The sequence below is a fragment of the Amblyomma mixtum genome, chromosome 4, assembly GCF_055824585.1.
Source record: "Amblyomma mixtum isolate Tamu chromosome 4, ASM5582458v1, whole genome shotgun sequence".
NCBI lineage: Eukaryota > Metazoa > Arthropoda > Arachnida > Ixodida > Ixodidae > Amblyomma > Amblyomma mixtum.
This window is the reverse complement of record NC_143015.1, coordinates 78,223,502-78,235,714: the sequence shown is the minus strand read 5'-3', so window position 1 is coordinate 78,235,714 and position 12,213 is coordinate 78,223,502. Positions and strand designations below refer to the sequence as shown.

The 12,213-nt window shown below is 50.2% G+C and overlaps 1 pseudogene; it reads left to right on the top strand.

Annotated features, from left to right (window-relative positions):
- The first annotated feature begins 3,252 nt into the window (after positions 1-3,252).
- LOC149347137 (uncharacterized) lies at positions 3,253-7,916 on the top strand (annotated as a pseudogene).
- The last annotated feature ends 4,297 nt before the right edge of the window (positions 7,917-12,213 follow it).

The following is a 12,213-nucleotide window of genomic DNA, read 5'->3' as shown; positions in this document are numbered from 1 at the left end:
TAGAGGACTCAATGCCATCGAGAAATCTTCAAAAGCTAATTTGGAATGGTCCAATTTTCATCACATGGTTAAAACGTTTATATACGTAGACGGCACCCGTTATCACTTTAACCCCTTCACCGTTTTGTTATGTCAACGAATTTCTTAACAAAACTGCTTATTTTTTTTATTCTTGATTTCGAATATTATTGCAATAAAAAGCACGAATTCGATCTTTAAAAAATATCTGAAGCAAACACAAAGTCAAATTAGCATATTCAAGTTTATTATTTCTGACATTACGGAAAACCAACTTCCTGCTGGTAATGAGCGATAAATATATTCAAGCAAGTCATCAGGCAAGCTTATAGTGAACATCTTACTGGGAACTGCAAGAAAAGGAAACCGAGGGGGTCATGTAGGGATGTCACCGACGTTGACCTTCATGCACTGACACGCGCTCGCAAAGTTCGCTTCTGAGCTGTCCACTTCTTCATCGGAAGAACTGATAAGCACAACACCAGCACTGTCGTCCTCGCTCCCTGAAACAATGTACACTTCGGTGTCTCAGTCACCATCGTCTGGAGAAGATTACGACGAAGAAGAGCGTCTTTTCCGAGAAGACGGGCCAGCAAAACACGCGTCGCCTCCGCCGGGTGCCATTTTTAAAACCCAGGTTGCCATACGAAAAAAAAAACGTTTATGCGGTAGAAGAAAACGAAATTAACAGGTCAGTGCTGCCATCTGTCGAGCAAAATGTCATCTAAGCCACACACGAGCACTGCTCGTCCGAAACGAGGAAGAGAAGAACCTATTCAGAGAGGACGAGCTACAGTCGTCCAAAACGGTTTGGGGACGGCTTGGCAAGGACGAGCACAGCTCGTCCAAAACGGTTAAGGGGTTAATCATACGAGTATTATGACCTTGATTGCTGGGACATCCATCTTGAGGATAAAGTCCAAATAGCATTAGACAGAGCATGACAGCCTCAAGCGTGATGAAAACCAGGTCATCTGAACCTTAATGGCTGTGAGTGGGAGATTCTGGCGTAGCATATTCATTACAGCAGGCCTCCAATCCCTGCCTCCTGCATGACATCTTCTGCTATGTTGCTGAGTCGACAGTCATCTGCAGAAACATTAGGGGTCGTTCCCCTTCTAAGAAGGACAGTGGTGGTGGTGGTGGTGAAAAACTTTAATCAAAGAGAGCTTGAGGGTTAAAAAAAAACAAATAAATAACCCTGCTGCATGGTCGGTATCCTTCGTCCGGGACACCGCATGACGAGGCCCCGTCTCGCGCCCGCTTGACCAGAGCCCTTTGGGACTCCAGTGTGGAGCAGTTGAGGAGGGCAGTCTCCCATGCCTCTCGGGTGGGGGTGGGGGAGGGGGGAAGGTGAGGATTCTGAGTACATCCCCACACCATGTGAAAGATATCGCAGATCTCTCCACAGTGCGGGCAGCGCCCATCCGTGTTCGGATCGAAGTGTTTTGCTATTGCAGGACAGAGAAGGGTTCCTGTCTGCAGGCGCCGCAGAGTTCGCTCCTCCGCCTTACTCAGCCCCTTGGCAGGTGCCGGGTAGAGACGGTGGCTGTCGCAATAATAAATTAGGATTTCGCGGAACCGCAGAAGCGGTTTATGAGCTTCTGAGCCATGAGAGCTAGGATGAGGAGCCCGGTGTGTGAGCGCTCGGGCGGCCGCATCAGCGGCCTCATTGCCTCGTAGACCCTGGTGGCCAGGAGCCCAGATCACTTTTGTGCGAGTTGGATCGGCGAGAGCGCGTCTTAGAATTTGCGAAGCCAGAGGTGATATTTCGCCTGCAAGATAATGTTCACAGGCCCGGCGAGAGTCTGTAATAACCGTTTTCGATTTTGGATCGGCGGCAGCGAGAGCTATTGCGACTTCCTCCGCTCGTGTTGAATTTGGCGCCCGAAAAGATAGCCCATCGACATTCATTCCCCGGTGGACTACGGCAGCCGTGAAGAATCCCGCGGGCGACGGCCCTGTGATGTCCACGTAATAGACGCCCTCTTTATACCCATATTGCCTCTCAAGCGTGCGAACCCGCGCTTGTCGTCTGCCTTCATGTGAAGCCATGTCCATGTTACGCGGGAGCGGAGCGACCAAGAGCATGTGGCGCCACAGCACCGGGATGTTCTCCGTCCCCTCTGGTATGCATGTGTGTTGGATGTGTAAGCGGTTTAGCAGGCGGCGCCCAGGCACCGTCTGCGATAGCCGCGTATATTGGTTCACGAGGTGGGCCTCCCGCAACTCCTGATAGGAGTTTACCACTCCCAACGCCTTCAGTTTGGCGTTGGAGGTAGCCACCGGAAGGTCCAGTGCTCGCTTTGTTGCCTTCCTGATGATGGCGTCAATGCGCTCGTCTTGTTGTTTGGTGGTGCGTAGGTACGGCACGGCGTAGAGGATCCGGCTGGTCACGAAGGCATAGGCGAGCCGTAGCGCGTCCCTGCCCCGCAGACCACCCCGCTTGTTGGAAACACGGCGGATCATGCGCCCTACCTGTTCACCTATGCTCTTGAGTTTCGCTATAGTAGAGTCCGGCCTAAGTTTGTTATTGATGAACAGACCCAGGATCCGGAGCTCCGCCACTTCTCTGATGGGACCGCAAGGACAGCTGCCACCACTAAGGTTTGGATTTTTTGTCACATCTAGTCTTTTATTGTTTTTTTCCGTGAAATGACACCTGCTTTTTTCATGCTTCTTACGAATAATGAAACGAACCACTAGCCCCTTTGGTGATCAATAAAAGAAATATGAAGGGCGTGCAATTCGTAGCTGCCTGTGTTTCTGTTTAGGTTCGCGCTTCTTCAGCGGGATCCCCACGGTACCAGTATTAGTTGTAGCAGCGGAGACCGCATACCTGAGTTCTCACTGTGTCGTCTTCAAAAATACCTAAGGAGGTGGGCTCTTGGTTCGGAGGCAACAACTATCATGTGAAAGAGAAATCCCCATTGTGTTAAAAAAAATGCCTGAGTCGGTACTCGGACCTCAGCCTCTTGGTTTTAGAGCCAGGCGCGCTACCCCTCGACCACGAAGGGTTTCCTTTTCATTCATGGTATTTATTCTACATGATTATGTACAGAACGAATATATATATATATATATATATATATATATATATTGTGATGCCGAGACAGCAAAGACGAAGTCGTGATGAAAGAAGCAGGCGGAGGAAGACGAGGAAGTGGGATTAAAAGAAAGGCTAGGCAATCGAGCGGACGCTCAGCTCAGCGCGTCTCTGTGTCAGTCTTTACAATGGTGCAGTCGACCAACGTCGAGCCCGGCCCGGACCTCCACGACCCGTCGCTCCTCCTTCGAAGCAGCCGGGCAGTCCCACGGCCTGCTCCCTCGGCGCCTGGAACCCCTCTTCCGCCCGAGAACGGCGTCCATGCCTCCTCGGCGGATTCGGCCTTGGCCCTTCTTCCCGAAGCCATCTCCATCATCCGGGAGTTATCTGCTTCTTTGACTGCAGCGCTTGGCCGCGCATCACTGTCCTCTGGATACCCAGTAACCCCGATACAAATTCCGGAGTACCGTGGATTTTCTGACGACGCTGAAGCGTGGATTCAAGTGGTCGACGCTGTTGCCCGGCGTTTCGCCTGGTCTCCAGCCACCACGCTCGCCGTCGCTGAAGACCATCTCCGCGTTGCCGCCCGCGCCTGGCACCAGTACGAAGGCCCCCGCTACACCACTTGGCCGGCCTGCACCTCTGCACTTCTTTGCCGCGTTTACACGCCTGGCCACTGCGCACGACGCCAAACTCACGACGATGAGAGCGCGGCGCCAGGCTCCAGACGAAGACATCGCCTTTTATAATCAAGATAAGGTACGCATTCTGCAGGCCTGCAGGGGCCGCACGTGTCCGCAGCAGGCGTTGGGCTCTGAGGCGCCCATTGCCGCGGTGGAAGCATCCTGGCTCCTGCGGGTCGGCTCCAACACAATCGTCAGTCCGCCACCGCAGTCACCGCAGCCGACGAGCGGATACGCGTCCTCCGTGGTGCACCGCTCTCAGATGACCGCCTCGCTCGCCGAGGTGTCGGCAGTTCCCGGCCAAAATGCAACCAGCGCTCCTCCCAATTCCATCGGGAGCGCGGGCTCCGTCTCAGCAGTGCCACCGTCCCCGCTGATGTCTCGGGAACCGTCTCATGGACCGATGAGGCATCCCAACATTCCGGCATCGATGCATGATGGACACCGCATCGGTCGGCCCTCGGCGCAGCCGCCTCCTGCAGGCAGTGCTGGGTTCATGACGCCACCTTCGCCACGGCACCCGTGCTTCGCCAACTCGGTGACGGCGGCTCCGGGCTCAGTGGCTATCAGCAGCGTCATCGGATGCTCAAGTCCGAACAGTAATAGCCTGGGTAGCACGCCGCCTGGAGTGCGGTCGCCTGGGTTGCCGCCTGAATGGATGACGGCCACTCCAGGACAACCGCGTCCCCTGCTGCCGGGACGTCAGTTTCATGAGCCAATTTTCCCAGACAACAAAATCCGGCGCCAGCCTGTTTCCAGCGTGGACTTCCGCGAAGAGGACCGCATCGACGAGGGTTACGAGGCCCTCAGCGGAAAGCGGACCCCTCCAGTGCCACCTGCTCGGCAGCCAGCAACTTCCGGGTCTCGCTCCGGACGCAGGCTACCAGTAGGCCGTTCGCGGCTGCCGCCTTCTCCGGGTTCCAGGGTCGGCAGCGGGCCATCAGTATCGCGCCTCCGAATGTTCCAAATCGAACGAGAATTGGATGCTCCCACGTCCCCTCCCGTTAGAGAGAGGCTGCATCAGGGCAGGCAGCTTGATGAGAATCGAGAAGATAGTCCACCACCGGCGTCGCCCTTGATGCGTCGACGCAGCCTCGAACACACCACCTTGCATGACGACCTCGCAGGGACACGGTCGAGAGCCTGCAACTGTCCGGGTACTGTCCTGGTCTGCCGCGGCCCTCCACGCCGATCCACCAGCGGACGACTTCGCGGCGCCTATGTCAGGGATGCCGACGATGATATGGACGGCCTGTTCCTGATCAGAAAGGCCGAGAGGAAAAGAAGGAAGAGAAGGAAGAAGAGAAAGAAGAGAAAGAAGGAGAAAAGAAAGTGGAGGAGAAAAGAACCAGATGAGAAGGCTGAGGAAGTTCCGCCTCCAGCCAGGCCTGCTCCCCTGCTCCTCCCCCTACTTCGACGCCAATGGACGGGCCTCTAAAACTCAAGCTTCCCGTCGTGTTTGTCTTCGGCGGCCCCGGCTGCGGCAAGGGTACCCAATGCGAGTAGATAGCGGCCAACTACGGCTTTACGCACATCTCTTCTGGTGACCTGCAGCGGGCGGAGGTGCAGTCCGGCAGCGACCTGGGCAAGGAGATGAACGAGATCATGACGAAGGGTGAGCTCGTCCCACTGGTCACGGTCTTGCAGCTGCTGAAAGGAGCAATGAGGAAGAGCGTGGCGACAGCCAAAGGGTTGCTGATTGACGGTTACCCCAGGAACACCGAGCAGGGTGACCGCTTCGAGGCTGAGGTGTGCAAGTGCACCAACCTGATCTACGTCGAAGTGAAGGACGAGACCATGCAGGAGCGGCTGCTGCAGCGGGGCGAGACGAGTGGCCGCGTGTACAACGAGGTCTGGGTGCGACGCAGCCTACAATCAACAGGGCGTCCGCAGTCGTGGCCGAGTGTGATGCCGAGACAGCAAAGACGAAGTCGTGATGAAAGAAGCAGGCGGAGGAAGACGAGGAAGTGGGATTAAAATTCACGTTTAATCCTATGAAAATTTTCTTATGTATACCACTACACCTTGGCCAATCCCCCCACGTGGGTATGTGCCATTATAAAGAGGTGAAGAAGAAGAAGAAAGGCTAGGCAATCGAGCGGACGCTCAGCTCAGCGCGTCTCTGTGTCAGTCTTATATATATATATATATATATATATACACACATATATATATATACTGGGTGTCTCAGCTAAATGTAACCAAACTTTTAAAAACGGCGAAGTGTCCTAGTCCAGTGAAACCAACTGAGGTTTGTTCACAGTCGCGTGGCCTAGTCTTGAGTATTTTTTTCGCTCTTCAAAGTTAATCATGTAGTTAAGTTTCATTAACTAACTTTTTAATTATTGACTTCAGGAAGTAAGCGTCAATGAAAAAGTATTAGATCGCCTGGAAAAACCGCTAGTAGTGCTGTTTTTTGTCAAGTTACGATTTACTCAGCTTCATTTATAGGCCTTAAAGGAAAGTTGTCACGTGACCAGCTGCTCGCTTACTTCTCTGCCCCAATGTGCACCCAAAGTCTCATCAAGGAGAGGACTTCAGAAAAAAACGGATTTTATTCTTTAAGGCGCGTCTTGGGACGTTGAGGTGGCACAGTTGTGATGTGGAAGCTTTTATTGTGAGGGTTGGGGTTAAAGGCCGGTAAAAAAACTACTTTACGTAAATGTTACTTTGCGGCAAATGTCCCAGTAAGCTGTTTCTCAAAGCGATCTACAACTTTTCCATTTACACTTTGTTCCTCAAGTCAATAATTAAAAAGTTAGTTAATTAAGCTTAACTTATTAGTCAACCTTGAGGAACGAGAAAATACTGCAGACTAGGTCACGCGACTCTAAACAACCCTCAATTGGTTTCAGACGGCTAGGACGCCCCGTGTTTTTTAAAAGCTTGGTTATATTTGGCGGGGACACCTGGTATAGTATATATATAGTATATACAGGGTGTTTCACCTAAGACTTTCTGCAATTTTTAAAAATAAGCTATTTCAATTAGATGCGCGCTTTTTCTGGCATAGCATTGTCAGTGGTGTAGTACATCATAATGCAGCTAAGACGTGCTAACTAGCAGGCTTGTTAACCAATATTTAATAGTTAACTTTTAAACTATTACCATTGGGCTCCTTAATTATTCAGAGGCATGTAGCCCACCGTAAGTAATGTCCATATCCGTTCTTTAGAATTTCGAGAACGCGATTATCTTCGGCGCTGTGGCCCAACAAATTTCGCCTACATCGCGCCAAAATACATGCGGTTTGAGAAGCTTGCAGGCAAAGCAACCTCTCCAGTGTACCTAACTCGTCGAAATAGCCAAAATTTATTGGGCCACAGCGCCGAGGATAATCGCGTTCTCGAAATTCTAAAAACGGATATGGACATTACTTGCGGTGGGCTACATGCCTTTCAATAATTAAGGAGCCCAAGGGTAATAGTTTAAAAGTTAACTATTAAATATTGCTTAACAAGCCTGCTAGTTAGCACGTCTTAGCTGCATTATGATGTACTACACCACTGACAATGCAATGCCAGAAAAAGCGGGCATCTAATTCAAATAGCTTATTTTTAAAAATTGCAGAAAGTCTTAGGTGAAACACCCTGTATATTGTCGCGAATGTTTGTAGTGCTTGTTCATTCTTCAAAGTTGCTGGCACGCCGCGTTATCGCTTTGTTTGGGATGCAAGGCGCGCCTAGATTTATCTCGATTGATCGCATCCAGGCGGAGCCTACTCTACGTTGTTCCAGACTGTTCTAGTAACTTTCCAAGCTTTATCTCGAAAGTTCGGTATCAGCTTTAAAAAGAGCACGGCCGATTGCGGCGTGCATTCTGTTCAATGACCGCCGAGCACGCTTGTTATCTACGCTACCGCCGAGTGATTCAGTTGTTTTCGTGCTCAATTCAGTCCAATTAAAGAGTTTCTTTTGGAAGCCATGCTCGCTCTTTTCCTGTCAGCCGGACTGCAGTCACCACTATGTCACTACACATGTGGGTCTGTGTATACACGCAAAAAAAAAAACTATTGACACAGCACCTGGGCGCTACGTGGCACAAAGTTGATAGAGACATAACAGAACTAAAAGGCCAGCAAGGATATACAGCGCATCAGGAGAGGAAACCAATCCGGTAAAACTTCAAATGTTTTTAAACGTCTGTTACCTGCAGCAACATTCGGCTAAAGTGAATTCTGAGCGAAACAACAGGTTAAACGTTGCGGTCTTGCATGAGCATTTTTCAAAAGCTATGAAGTCCAATGAGAAGACTCATATCATAGAGCTTCGAGTCAGGTTGCAAAACAACAAGGTAGCGCACAGTGTAGGAATTTAGGAGAAATTTTTTCTGCAGCGTCCTCTGCAGCAGATCAGGCCTCAAAAGGTTATCACGCCGCATGGGCTCAAATTGAGAAGACTAAATAAACGTCGCAAATATACGATGGAAAGGTCTGGGGCCGTGAAGGACCTGGAGGGCGCAATAAATTGTTGCTACTAGAAAGGTGTTGATAGCCCGGGCTCGACCAAAAATTGAAAGCCGATGGGGGACAAAAGTCTGAGCATAACGATCAGCGGCCGGAACTCGACCTCTCCAGTAATGAGCACCTGATTTGAAAGCATGAAGTGGAAATCCAAGATATTTAGGAGGCAGGCAAGACCATTCTATTCCAGCATACAGGGGCGGAGTTGTGCCCCTTGTAGCAAACCATAGGCCAGAACTTCTGGAGCGATTACTTTGAGCACCAGAAGCGATGCAAAACCTATCTACCATCGACCACACATCATCAATGCTGGGCTTGACAATGCAGAAAAATTCAAGATCTTCAGCATATGGTACCAATTTGACTTCATTACCCAAAACAGGGAACCCATGGATGTTACTGTTAAGCAAAACACTCAAACAAAGCTGTTTCAGGTAAGGAGAAAAAGCAGAGGAGACATCGGACAGCCTTGCTTCACGGAAGAGCTGATTGGCGCGGGGTTCGAGAACTGGCCATTAATAATTAATTGTATTGAACAGTTGCTGTAGTAAAGTTGCACCCCCTTTTGTACAGTAGACCCCACGTTTGCTCGCTCTAGAAGTGAAAACAGAAATGAATGGCGAACACGGTCAAATGGTTTCGCAGCGTTGATCTGAAGCCCACCAAGCTGCTCATGACAGCTGGAGGAATATTCCTGTATTCAACGCGAAGTGTGAACATTAATATCAATGCGGCGGCCTCTCGAATCACACGTGTGGTGAGATCCAATGAGTATCAACATTGCGAATTGCAGGCGATTTGATAAGACTTTAGCAAAAATTTTGTAATCCACATTTGCCAATGTAATGAGCCAATAACCTTCTACGGAGTGCAGTTTTCCTTCATCAGTAGTTTTCGGAATTAGCACTGCGCGGAGTTTTGTAAAAGACTGAGGAAGGGCTCCTATATCGAATCCCACCGTGAATAACAACAGCAGAGCAGGAGGGAGAATAGAATTAAAAGCCTTGTAAAATTGACCTGAAATTCCATCAGGGCAAAGCGTTTTTGAGACAGGTAACTCATGAATTGCATGTCCGACCTCCTACTGCATGAAAGAGCTGCTAATAACAGAAGAATCGTCTCCTGATAAAGGGCTCACTAAGGTGCTGAAATGCGCCAAAATTTCCGAATTATGCGCATCAGGAGAAGCACTAAACAAGTCTGTGTAATAATCCACAAATGCGGCCATCACGTCATTTGTACTGGTCACTTGTTTGTCATTGGACATCATCCACAAAATTAACATTGCAGTCGCATGACGGCGCTCATCAAGCAAAGCATGTCGTGTCGGGTGTTCACATTGCAAATGACGCGTGTTACTAGATCCAGCACGCTCACCCCTGTACGTTCTGCATCAAATCTTTGTAACTCACTTTTGAGACCAGCAAATTCATCCGTACATAAACCAGGTGCTTGGCATTCTAATCCATGCAGGTTGTACAGATTTTTCCTGAGTGCCTGCTCCTGATATATCCTGGAAAACGACCTCAAGGAACCATTTTCTATAGCTGTTGCACGCACGCCCTCCTTAAACATTTCCCAAGCGGCGAAGAACGGCATCCTGCTCGAGAAACGGGATTCCAGTTGCGAGCGGTCACGAATGACAAATTCTTCATCATTAATTCCTGATGAGTTCAGCTTCCAAAGCGTCCATTTAGGCCTAAATTTTGGACAATCACTGCCTCCGAGGTGAGCAGCCACCCTTTTACTCTTTTATTGGTCCTCTCAAAAAAAGATTAAAAACACAAAAGAGAGAGAGGATGCCTGGGCCAGCAAAGCCTTGCCAGGATTAGCCAATTCAAGATAAATGAAAAAGAAGTAAATGTTGCAAAAAGAAAAAAAAAATTAAGCGAAAAATGGAGCAGTAACAAAAACTAAAAAGAACAGGAAACGAAAGGCTCATCACAGTAAACGTTAATCGCAGGCCGACAGCCAAAGCACAAGGTGCAGTCCGCGGAATAAATAATAATAATAAAAGAAGAGAAAACCGAAGACACTCAACCGAAGTAGTCAACCACCATACAGCGATCAAAGAATGAAACTGGTAGAGTGTCACACAGCAATCCTCGGGAGACAAGTGCGAAAGGTGCATAAATTCAACCTAGGCGAGCTTAAGAATGGCCCTGAATGCGTGTGAATAAGCGGGAACCAGGACATGAAGCTCCGGTATCAATGAGTTCTGCATCTTCTGTAGCAAGTGACAAAACTTCACCGCTCCTGTCCCTGGGTGTATCAGGAACAGCACGATCAACTGGGTCGCACACACAATTAATGTCACCCATTAGCGCGACATGCTGGTCACACTCCAGTAAGCTGGCCATGCTTTCAAAAAGACTGATGCACTGCGGTGCAGCAAATTAGTCGCCATGGCTTTCCAAAGAGCAGAAAATCTAAGCAAATCAACCTTCCCTCATTATCTACATTATAGGTCAAGCCCGAACAAGGAAATGTCTTGTGCAGGAACAAACAGCAACACGCCGACATGCCCACAGAATGTGTCACGAGCACATTATATTATGATAAAAAGGTCTGCAGGGCCACCTCTGGATCCTGCTCGCTTTCAATTTTTGTCTCCTCTACGGCGATAACATCAAGCTGCCTGCTGCAGAAGAGTCGGCGGAGTTACACCTGCTTTTGGCAAGACCCAAGCCATGTACAGCCGCGGCCATAAGTAAACGGAGCACGCTATTGCGTTCGAAGTGGAATCACGCCTTCTCCATTGGTAATGAAGAAGCGTTGTTTGTCTACAAGAAAGCCCACCAACCTCCGCTACCAGCATGCGCATACCACTGCTGGAAATTTCAATTAGGTGATGCGTCAAAAAGACAGTTGCGTGCTCCGTTTAATTTTGTCCGCGCCTGTACATTCAGTGCTCCGAATACTTACTCTGTGGAAGCAACGATGATGACTAAAAAATTATGCCTACAGTTCCATGTGCCTGTCGGTAGACAGCGAAGCCGCTTTAAAACCACCGCCAGGCCTCCTGGACCGCGAATGTCGGCACTTCCCCTTGTGCCTCGACGCTCGATGCCGACGGCGATGCGTGCTGCGCACTGGGTCCTCATCGTCACTCGTTTCGGAAGCGCAGGACGCACGGCGCTTCTGAAGTGGCTCGTCTGTGGAAGCAGGTTCATCATCCGCTGGAAGAAGGCGCTGATCCAGAAGCTGCTGGCCAGCAATGACAGGAAGAGGCGAAGTGTCCGCCGTGGTATCCGTAGGGGCTTCAAGGACGGCGACTAGTTCCCCACCAGCAGCAGAACTCGGCGCCTCACACCGAGGCGGCGCTGCATGGTCATCCGCAGGTTCTTTATACTCCGCGCCAGCACTTTGGGGAACAACTGGTGCATTGACACTCGCACGGTCAGCCACAACGGAGACTGGCAAGTCCCCTATCACGTCAAGAACTTCCGTAGCGTCCACGATGTGTTCCTGTAGAGCGTCGTCATTGAGTCGCACGCGATGCCGCAGCTTGTCGGCATACGTCACGACGCACTCCTCTGTTCTGTGGCCGACACTCCGGCCGTCGCCACACCGTGGCGTACCACAGTGCCGACGAATGTGTCCAACGCGGTTGCAACGAAGACACAGAGGTGGTCTGCCCGAAATTAGAGCAACGCTCCGTATGCCGCACACAGTCAGCTGATGTGGAACGTCACTAACCCCGACTCCTTCAGCAAGAGACAGGACGACATCACGGCTGACAGTTCTCATCTGCTCCATGTCTGAAACTTTCCAATTGTTCTCCGAGGTAGATTTCACCTTCGCGTACGCCTGGAGCGCCTCACGCATGAAGCAATCTTCCAAGCGCTCGGGAAGGCACAAAAGCTACAGCTTCACCTCCTTCGGTTCCGGGTCAACAACAACACAGCGGCGGCTCTTCACCAAGAGGTCGCCGCATGCACCGAGCTTTGTTTCGATTGCTCTTATTTGCAAATAACCATCCAGACGTGTGACATCTGGAATTT